The sequence below is a fragment of the Euprymna scolopes genome, chromosome 31 (genome assembly GCF_053919585.1).
Source record: "Euprymna scolopes isolate OS-2025 chromosome 31, ASM5391958v1, whole genome shotgun sequence".
Taxonomy (NCBI): domain Eukaryota; kingdom Metazoa; phylum Mollusca; class Cephalopoda; order Sepiida; family Sepiolidae; genus Euprymna; species Euprymna scolopes.
In genome coordinates this window covers 71,259,812-71,272,378 of record NC_136512.1, presented here as the reverse complement: position 1 = coordinate 71,272,378, position 12,567 = coordinate 71,259,812, and positions in this window count along the sequence as shown.

The window sequence follows — 12,567 nt, the reverse complement described above, 5'->3', positions numbered from 1 at the left end:
CATCAACTAAATTAAAAATTTAAACTTATAAGATTCATGTTTGTACAATTCGAAGCAAACGATTATAAAACCACAAATCTGTGATTTAGATCACCTCATTGTTTATATATATATATATATATATATATATATATATATATATATATATATAAAAGTGAACGTGTATGTGTGTCTGTCTGTGTGTCTATGTACATTTCCCTACGCAATAACTCTGTCAATTTTTAGTCTACAGACTCAAAATTTGGTATACAGGGTACTGAGATTTGGGAAAATCAGTGTAATTCATTTAGGGACAGAAATTTGTCTGTTAAGGTGTCAAAGTTTAACGATTTGACCTTTGAAAACTCTACCAAACTCCTCTGACAATTTTGGGTCTAAACACTTGGAATTTTAGATATAGGTTCCTTGGACATGGATCTAACTGCCTAACTTGATTTGAGCTAAAAACAATAAATGTTAAGGGGTCATAATAGGGGTCAAAGTTAAAAAAAATTGACTGTTTTTTTTTGCTCGGCATAAACCTCCAAATACCCGGGCAACGCCGAGTACCCATGCTAGTATATATATATATATATATATATATATATATATATATATATATATATATACGTGTGTGTGTGTGTGTGTATGTGTGTGTTATATCGTGGCGCCAAGAAGAGTCTGCACTTGTCATATTTTTAAAAACCACAAATTTAAGCTAAATGGAATGTAACTGTTCGAGCAACCTATACCTTATCTCATTCGCCTTTTATTTCTCTATTATTTTACCTGTTTATATATGACTTTTAATTGAAGCATCCCTATTTACGCTAATCTATATATGTATAAAAGTTAACGTGTCTGTGTATCTGTCTGTGTATCTGTCTGCCTATGTGTCTGTGTGTGTACATTTACCTACGCAATAACTCTGTCAATTTTCAGTCTACAGATTCAAAATTTGATGTACAGGGTACTGAGATTTGGAAAAATCTTTGTGATCGGTTTTCGGCCAGAAGTTTTGCTGTTAAGGGGTCACAGTTCAACGATTTGACCTTTGAGAACTCTACTAAACTCCTCTGACAATTTTGGGTCTAAACACTTGAAATTTTAGATATAAGTTCCTTTGACATGGGTATAACTTAATAACTTGATTTGAGCCAAAAACAATAAATGTTAAGGGGTCATAATAGGGGTCAAAATTAAAAAGATTGACCTCTGCGGTCTCTACCAAATTACTCAGACAATTTCTGGTCTAAACATTTGAAATTTTGCATAAAGGGTATTCAGAGATAGGGCAGGCTTTTTAATCGGTTTGGGTCGAAAATTTTTAGTTACCAATATATAAATGCATCTATGTATGTATGTATGTTTGCATGTTTCCTTAAAACTTTCGATAGAGGCGACAGATTTTCTCAAGATCAGTATCGTTTTGAAGTTCGAGCTTTCATACGACAAATGTCGAAAAATTGGCTAAAAACATTCAACTAGGCATTTTTCTACAGAGAGCCGCTTTTTTCGCCGATATTTTTAAAAGTTACCCCCTCCGTTCGATTGTCTAGGCTAAATGTTAACATAAGTCACTTCAGTTTGGCGATGGTCGTAACCGCAAAGAAGTCAGGGGTTTTCCCCGTTCTTTTCCAGCTTCGCGGTACGGATTCGAGCCTACCTTCCTATTACCACTTTTTTTTTTTTTTGCTCAACATATACACCCAAAAATCCGGGCAACGCCGGGCTGAAATGCTAGTTTAAAATAAAATTAACTTAAAATCCAGAAGGCAAAAAGAAACTCTGCACAACGGAAAATTGTTATTTTAATGTAACTTTAGAAAATTAAATACAACAGGAAGATAATGAACTAGTTATTATATACTAGCGTAGCCCGTCTGCGATTTGACAGCCTGCAATCGTTTGAGCTTTGCTTTAATATGTCTGGAGCAATATTTAAGTGAAAGGAAATGTCCAAAGTTCTTCCAAATTTGACATCTTATCATTGCGTAGTTGTTATTTGATGTAATGCCATACGTTTTCGATAGAATTGACGTTTGGAGAATGTGAAGGCCAATCCAAACATGAAATAGCATGCTCTTCAAGGAAACCTTTTGACATTGCCAGCTATGGGAATGGGAGCATTATCCTGCATGAAGATGGGATTATCTTCCAAATTCTGGCCAGAGTAGGGTAGAAAATACTCAGTCAACATATTAAAGTACTTGGTCGAATTAATTTGACCTTGCAAGCGAACTATATGCCCTGGATCGTTGGCACTAATAACGACCCTCCAAACGGAACCTCCATCTACTTGCAGCGTTGAAACTGTGCACTTAGTATTAAATTCTTCGTCTTTCTTTCGACGGACGTCCTGCCTATCATCACTGCCTAGCACATTGAACTTGCTGTCGTCACTAAAAAGCACTTTCGACCTATATGAACGGTCATGATCTTCATTTCATCTGACGAAGTTCAGACGGCGCTTTCTGTTCTTCACAGAAATCATTGGTTTGCGTCATCCAACACAGCATCGCAAATTAAATTCCTTCAATCTGTTCTTAACTGTAGAAAGAGGGCAGTTTTTAACAAGATTACACTGTTGTTGGATGTAGGGATCCGTTTTAAATCTATTTTTGAGACTGCTGATATCAATAGCATCGTCTTTCCTATAAGAAGTAACTCTAGGACGACCAGATTTATGGTCATCTCAAACACTGCCAGTGTTTTGGTGCTTTTGCAAAGTAATTCTCATTAAATTTCAATATGCGGCCGATTTCTCGATGGGATAAACCAGAAAGTTGGAAATTCATGAGCTGATGATCATTAAGAGAAAGTCGGGGCATATGGACTAAATATTACGTTGTATAACCTGGAAAAACAACAATTACGATTAGAGATGCTTTGTTGACTAAAGGGTGGATATTTTAAGCTGGTTTTAAGCTCATTTGTTGTTGCGGAGTTTCTTTTTGCCTTCTCGATTTGAAGTTAATTTGTTAAATTGCCGTGAACACTAGGATACTTTAATTAAAAGTCAAATATGAACAGATAAAATTATAGGGGAATAAAAGGCAAATCAAATGAGGTATAGGTTGTTTAAACAGTTACATTTAGATAAGCTTAAATGTACGGTTTTTGAAAAAGTGCGGACTTTCTTTTTGGCGTCATTATATATATATATATATATATATATATATATATATATATATATATATATATATATATATATATATATGATTTGGGGTTATTATTTTCCAAAGGTTAAGTAAGAAATAAAGTTTAACGAGGTTAATGAATGAGTATTCAATACCGAAGTAGACCAGGGTATACTCTTTATCTGTTTTTATACAAGCAGTAATATGTTGCTACACAGTCATGAGCATGTTTCGATCAGCTAGTTACCAGTAACTAGAGACGTCTTCAGGAAATACAGCTTATACAAAAAGCAAACTTTATAAGTTATTTTAAGGGGAAATGAATTAACTCTGTTATATATGCTACAGACAGACGACTTTTCATTGTGTCCAAAAAATCATTTTTTCAGTGTTGTCCCATGAAGAGATATACTTAAATATTTGAGGAAATGTGAGGGGTGTACTCACTTTTGTGATACCATGTATATATATATATATATATATATATATATATATATATATATATATATATATATACTAGCAAAAGTACCCGTCGTTGACTGGGTTCAAGAACAGTCTACAGAAAATGGAGCCTGATTTATGAAAGTATGATAGCTTATGAAAAGGAAGGGTTGTAAAGATATAGCTTCGAATTTGGGGGTATCAAAACCAAAGCAAAATATGATGAAAGTAAAAATAAAATAGATAAACCCCATAATTTATTATACCATACCTGTTCACACTGAAACACTTATCACAATATTCTGTGGATTTATATTAAAAAAAAACTTGTTAAATTTTGTGATATATTTCCATTCTATGGAGGTCAGGCGCGAACGAACACCCCATAATTTTATTATACCATATTTCTTCAAACTGAAGCATAATTATCAAAGTATACTTACGCAGATAGATATGAAAAGTCTTTATTAAAGTTTGTGCCTATTTCCATTCTATGAAGGCCAGGCGCGAACGCAGACCCCACAATTTTATTATACCATCCCTATTTAAGTTAAAACATACTTATCAAAGTATTATTATGTACATCTATATCAAAAACACTTGTAAACGTTTTTTTTTAATTTTTAAATTTTTTATTTCCGTACTTTGTGGACCAGGCGCGAACGCAGACCCCACAATTTTAATGAATTATCATTATGGCAGATCAAACATACCCATTCCTGTGTCTCAATACATCTTCTATCATTATATGTGATCAGTTTTCTATAATAGTCAACCATATAGGAGCCTATTCGTGACCAGACACACACAGAGACCTTCAGCTTTATATATATATATATATATATATATATATATATATATATATATATATATATATATATATAGAGAGAGAGAGAGAGAGAGAGAGAGATAAATAGATAGATAGATAATTTTATGTGGTATTATCCTTGTTATTCTGAAAAACATTCCATATTTTTGTGAAAAAAACATTTTATTAGCAAATAATCGATATACATATAATGCCACGCCTGTTTATTTCTACGCACTTCTACTTGCGTGGGAGAATCTATTAAACACACGTTTAATTCATCACTATTCTTCCTGAGCAATTGAACAAAGATTGTTGACAATTCGGAACAACGAGTTCGCTTCAAATCACGAATGACACGAGCATTGAAAAAAAAATCCATGTCAAATCCCTTTTCTCGTCAGAACGATTAATAGAAATTGAGAATTATTGGCAATTATTTATATGAATGAAATTTATCAGCAAATAATAGAACATTCACGTGACTAAATCAAACATTACACGCGTTGCAAATTATAATGAGCTACAAAAGAAACGGTAATTCTTCCATTGTCTGCATACGCTTTTGTGATAACTTGAATTATTTTTTGTACCAATTTGCACACACACACACATACACACACACAGGCAAACACACACATGCACAAACACACGCATACACAGACACACGCATATTACATAGAATTCGCAGCTCAAATAAGATCTCCTTTCTAACCCTAACCCTAACCCACATTAGCTTTTACGACGAATGGCGCAGCTTCTACAATTGATGTTACCTCAAGTAACAACAGAAAGCTAGATATTCCACTAGACTAGATAAATTCTTTGTCCTAGAAACCAGTAACGGCAAGAGACCAAAACGTAAGATATACTAGAACGTATGAAAACGGTTAATTAGGAAAAGGAAACTTATATTATTTAATTGGAATTCATTATTGAGATGAGTATCATTTATCAATTTATTTACTGCGGACTATCATACTCATCTTTCTTAGTTTTTATTTCACGACGTTTCGGCCAACTATTCCTCTGGCCTTTGTCAGGTGGTAACCGCGTCGGGATAGGAACTCCGAATCTTCTAACTGCATTCTCAGCAATTACTGCCATCCATAGTTATTGTCGTCTAACCACGTTTTGGCCAAGTAAGCCTCTGGCCATCTTTGGGTAGGATTGAAACCGCTGTTTTCAGACAATTCTCACCTGAGGCTTACTTGACCAAAACGTGGTTAGACGACAACAACTATGGATGGCAGTAATTGCTGAAAACGCAGTTAGGAGATTCGGACTTCCTATCTCGTCGTGGTTACCAGCTGACGAAGACCAGAGGAGAAGTTGGCCGAAACGCCCTGAAACAATAGAAACAAAAAGAAAGATGAGGATAATAGTCATCAATAAAAATAAATTAATATATCAAGGAAATTTATGTTCTCAATTTCTTTTATTAACTCAGTGTTGGAGAGATAAAGAACTTTAGTGGAACATTCGAATATCTATATATCTCATATAGAGTTCAAGTGTTAGTACCCAGGAAGCAAGCCCCTTTCTTAGAACTACGGCTAGAGGAATATATATATACAGGGGGCCCACAAAGTCCGGCTACATAATCTACAGGATGCTTCCACAAAGTCTGGCTACATAATGTAGCCAAACTTCCTGGACACCTTGTATCTCTCTCTCTCTCTCTCTCTCTCTCTCTCTCTCTCTCTATATATATATATATATATATATATATATATATATATATATATATATATATATATGTGTGTGTATGTGTGTGTGTGTGCGTGTCTGTGTGTGTGTGTGTGTGTTATTTGAGAAGGAAAACCGAGAATTAATAAAATAGTAATCAACGTTTCGTCCCCTATTTCAGGGAACATCATCAGGACTTCGTAGGAAAAAATGTAGAAGAAAAACGATTACAGACCACATGCGAGTGAAAAAGGAAAAAAATCCTAAAGTCCTTCCCATTCTGGGCCAAAACTATAAATGTGCATTCATAGTTTCGGCACAGAATGGGAAGGACTTTAGGATATTTTCCTATATATATATATATATATATAAACAATTTATATATATATATATATATATATATATATATATATATATATACTCCTATGAATTCGTTTTTCTTTTGTGTGCATTGATATTCATATTAAAAAAACTCTTTTCTTCTTCTTTTAAAAGAAAATACAATTTTCTTATATATGTGTTGTGAAATTGCATTCATCTGCAAAAGATCCAGCTAATTTGCATATTTTTTTAAACATTTATTTTAATTCCATATTAGTTGCGTCGAGTTTCTAATGGGATAATCATCTTTTGTTAACTATCACGTGTAATTATATTCATGCAGATATTCTACATGATTTATACTTGCATAATATTTGCGTAAAATGTTTATAGTAAACACAAAGTTGTTTCCATATCTATACGTATATATTTTTGTTTTTCTATCTATCTATATCTATCTATCTATCTATCTATCTATCTATCTATCTATCTATCTATCAGTGGACAAGAGCAGTGATCTTGCTAAGCTAAGAATAGAAATATTGTTTTTTGTAAAAGAAGTTTAGCTGAAAGTTATTTTTTCTTTTACAAGGAAGTCACCACTTATGAAGACCCGGATGCCACTCGGGGATAAGGGTTATTGCGTGTACAGTAATGAATGGGATAATATCGTAGTAATCGTTAGTAATGGAGATCTGATAAAGTATCTTACTTAATGGGGCGGTTATCAGGAATTTGTTTATGTTGGACTTGAAGACATCCACGTTGTAATAAGGTGGGAAACAGGCAAACGGAAGAGAGTTCCACAGGCGTGCAGATCTAAGAAAGAAGCTGTGTTCATGGAATCTACGTTTTGATTTAGGCACAGATAAAGAGTGGGGAAAATTACTGACAGTGGTTTAAGCTAGACTGGTGTTTTTCGTGAATTATGTAAATAGTTAAGTGATATGCTTATAGATTTGTTAAGGTACTGACAAGTACATGTTTTTTTTTAAATATTGAAAGCGTTGAACAATACAAAGTACAATTTTGTGTATTTATGTATTTTTGGTACCGTGCTGAAATACGTTTGCTTTTATTTACAAAGTCATTTTAAACTTCGGGATGGGAGGGTGTTTTGTCATTGTTAAAAAAATTAGCATGAAACTTGAATTTAACCTGAAAACACTATTCATAAATAACGCGATACCAAAAATGCATAAGCAATGTAGAGGATGCATATGATAGGAGAGCGTGATGCCATGTGCCATCATATGCATCTAAGAAGGCTGAAGCACTGATTAGTTACTAGACAAGTTTATTTAATAATGAATAGATATCGAGAATTACAGGATAATATATGACTATTATTTGATTTCTTTTTAGATTTATTAAAAATGGGTATGTCTACGGCTTCACAAACATCACTACATACGAACGATTTTGTTTCACATTTACATTGTTTTGTTTGCTGTAAAAAAATTGTAAACATTATTAACAATTTATTTAAAGCTTCTTTTTTATATTGTAAAACAGTTAAGATGATAATATTAAATTACACTTACATAGTGTTACATGGGGGGGGGGTAAAGCTGTGGCGAACCTTCGAGGTACATATTATTATTAAAAAAAAATTAAACAACTTATTAGCAGTACAGACATTAGTCATGAAATATTTGGCCAACAACAAAAATAACAACCGTATTTGAAATTTTTACGCGGGGGCAGGGGTGCATGCTACCACCGGGCAACGCCGGTTAACGGGTCCTGCTAGTTATTATTATTATTATTATTATTATTATTATTATTGTTGTTGTTGTTGTTGTTGCTGCTGTTGTTGTTGTTTAACGGTAACAAAAGTTTTGTTTGATGGTCGATAATGTGATTAGGGAATTTATTATTAATTAATGTTTATTTTATATCGGCAAGTGCTGCATAAAATGTTTTATTATTAGAGAAATTCCGTTTGGCTCGGTAAATGAGCTTTTTATTACTTTTACTTGTGAGGACACTTGCTTTTGATATATATATATATATATATATATATATATATATATATATATATATATATATATAAAGCTGAATGTGTGTGCGTGTGTGTGTGTGTGTGTGTGTGTGTGTGTGTGTGTGGTCACGAATAGGCTCCTATATGGTTGACTATTTGAAAAAACTGATTACATAAAATGATAGAAGATGTATCGAGACACAGGAATGGGTATGTTTGATCTGGCAGAACGGTGGTTCATTAAAATTGTGGGGTCTGCGTTCGCGCCTGGTCCACAAAGTATGGAAATAAAAAATTTAAAAATTAAAGTGTTTTTGATATAGACGTACATAATAATACTTTGATAAGTATGTTTTAACTTAAATAGGGATGGTATAATAAAATTGTGGGGTCTGCGTTCGTGCCTAGCCTCCATAGAAGGGAAATAGGCACAAACTTCAATAAAAACTTTTCATATCTATCTGCGTAAGTATATTTTGATAATTATGTTTCAGTTTGAAGAAATATGGTATAATAAAATTATGGTGTGTTCGTTCGCACCTGACCTCCATAGAATGGAAATATGTCACAAAGTTAAACAAGGTTTTTTTTTTAATATAGATCCACAGAATATTGTGATAAGTGTTTCAGTGTGAACAGGTATGGTTTAATAAATTATGGGCTTTATCTATTTTTACTTTCATCATATTTTGCTTTGGTTTTGATACCCCCAAATTCAACCCAAATTTACAACCCTTCCTTTTCATAAGCTATCATACTTTCATAAATCAGTGTCCATTTTCCGTAGGCTGTTTTTGAACCCTGTCAACGACGGGTACTTTTGATATATATATATATATATATATATATATATAAATATATATATATATATTTGGTTGTCCGGAAAATAATGGCCAATTTTATAGAAAAAGGATTTATTAATCAAATAGGTGACACTAGACATTGAAATTAGTCAAAGTATGATCCTTGAACAGCCATGCATTTTTGCCATCTATCAACTAGATCATTTATGCCTCGTTGATAAAAAATTCTTTGGCTTAGATGCTAAGAAATCTTTGAAAAAAGATTCAACCTCTGCATTAGATCTGAAAGTTTTGCTGCTTAAAAAAGCGGCTAAATGCTTGAAAAAATGGTAGTCCGTGGGTGAAAGATCTGGAGAATAAGGAGGATGTGGTAAAGTATCGTATCCCAAGTCTGTGAGTTTCTGCAGTGTCATTCTCGCAACATGAGGCCGCGCATTATCGTGGAGCAGGATTGGACCACGCCTATTCACTAATGCAGGTCTCAATTTTTGTAAATGATGATGCATTTCTTCGAGTTGATTGCAGTAAACCTCTGCCGTGATGCTCTGATTAGCATCTAGAAAGCTGTAATGAATAACACCAATTGCACACCACCAAACAGTCAGCATAATCTTCTGTTGGTGAAACTTTGGCTTTGGAAAATATTTGGGTGGTTCATCACAATCAAGCCATTGACCTGATCGTTTCCGATTATCATAAAGGATCCACTTTTCGTCACAAGTGACTATTCGGTCAAGAAATGGATCATTAATGTTTCGCAAAAAGAGCATCGAACACACTTCAAAACGTCGAGCTTGTTGATTTTCATTGAGCTCATGTGGGACCCATTTGTCGAGCTTTTTCACCTTGCCAATTTGCTTCAGATGGTCCGACACTGTTGAAAAAAGTAAGAAATTATTAAAGAGCACATATAAATCAATAATCATGTTGATGTTTACCTGAAATATAATAAAATTCCTATGATAAAATCCAATTTCAAAACAGACTTCCTGAAATGGCCATTATTTTCCGGACAACCTAATATATATATATATATATATATATATATATATATATATATATATATATATATATATATAACTACTTCATTTACTTTGACATAAATTAATATAGGAAAGTATAAATTTATGCGTAAGTTTTAAATATTTACTTCAACAGTGCTTAATACGTAGGTAGAGCTAGTTAGTAAGTTATAAAATGAAGAATCCTAGAGTTGGGTGAAACGCTTCAGGCTTAAGCCTGAAGAATCCTAGAGTTGGATGAAATGCGGAATATTCTGTGTAGCTTAATCGCCATATATATTTTATAACTTACTATATACAGGATGACCCAAAACAATGGGTCCCAACTCTAATTAGGCCCCGTTTCTTAGTGTTTTGTCCGAATGAAATGAAACTTTGGTCATAACTAGTTTATTATATGCAAAACATCAAATCAAAATACTAGGGTCTTTGGCCTTTTTTTCTCCGTTCTACAGCTACATAAGTACATAATTTTCGACCGATCCTTCAGTCTTCATCGGTGTAGTGAAAATATGAGGATGCACGGGGAAAAGGGCAATGGAAAAGGAAGGAAGGTAGAGGAGGAGGAGGAGGAGAAGAAGAAGGAGGAGGAGAAGGAGGTATAGCCAATGAGAAGGTGTCACGTCAGTCTTAAATATATAAACATATAAGTACGCACATACACACATGCACACAGTATATATATACATACAAACGACTATATATATATATATATATATGTGTGTGTGTGTGTGTGTGTGTGTGTGTGCGTGCGTGTAATTACCCTTCCCTGTTCGTTTACGTTGATAAGACGAAAAATATACACCAAATTTTATCTATGCGCGTAAAACATTAGTAAAATATGAAAAGATTTTATTCGTTTGCTAAATTTTACATCCCTTTATTCGATTAAGTGTTCCTGATCACCGCTAGATGTCGTCTTTGAATATGACAAAAACAAACGAAAAGTTAACAAATTTTTGCAGCTCAAATCGAATTGTAACGAACACTTTTATTTAATGAACCGAAATAAACGCCGTCTTAATTACATAGCAGCAACGTGTAGTATCTGTTTTACCATTACACTTCACCTTTTCGGTCCTTTTTGAGGAGCTGGAATTTTCAGTTATTAAATACCGACTTTGCGTATACATTTTTTCTCTCGTGGGGAGGCAATTAAACTTGAACCTAGACACCATTAATGTAATAAATGTTATTTTTATTGTTGAGCGTTCGCGGAGATATGCGCTCACTTAAGTGCGATTATATTTTAAAGTTCGGTATCAATTATTTTTATTGCAAAGCCTACAGTCAGGAATGCCAAACTTTGCTTCCATTCCCGACAAACATATTTCTACCTTGTCTAAAATTACATCATCTTTCCAATTTGATTGGTAAGGATATTATATCATGCCAGTTTACACACACACACACACACACACACACACACACACACACACACACACACACACACACACACACACATCGTTTTACGTTTGTTCTCTTAGATTGATATATATATATTATTAAGATATATATATATATATCTTAATAATTATAAAATTTGTGGACTGTTCTTGGACTTGACCAGAGACTATAAATATAGTTACATCTCAAACGTTATTACGTAGGAATTTGTGGCTGTTATGGCCTCCAGAATTATCATGTATATTTTTGTAACATAATTTTGCTAACAGACTTTTTGTTTACTACACTAACGTACTTGCCTTAACTATTACCGGACTGCAAGAGTATGATAACCGTTGAACATATATTGACCTGCTATACTAAATATGAAGGTAATGACTGGGAGGATGGAGTCATAAGCACAGAATTACACTAACCAAACTCCCCTGAAAAGAAAAAGTAATGTCTAGGAGACTAATATATGGAAAGGCGAACATATACTATACTACTTCTAAAGAAGGGGGTACTACCTGGGAGACTAGCTTCATAATAACAGAGGGCATGTTTAACTACTCTCACAGAAAATGGTATCTCGTGTCAACAGAATAAATATTACACTACTCCTTCAAATAGGGAGGTAATTCTGGGAAGATGATCTCATAACGATCGAACGTATGCTATGCATACTTTCAAAGAATTGTCTTATGACAACAGCAAAACAGATACTACACAATCTTCTTCTATGAATTTAACATTGACAAATAGTAGTATGCAGAATGTATGGTTTCCACTTCAGACAAGCTCATATAAAATTTCTATTCGTAAGATATTGATGAAAATCAAAATAAAATTCGGCTATTTGTTTTGTATGACGTTTACTTTTATGTGTGACGACACCTAGTGGTGACAAAGGAAATCAAATAAAATCGAAGAAACTTAACTCCAGACAATAATAGAAAAGTTCTGTTCAATATTATCGTTTGTCTTCGCATGT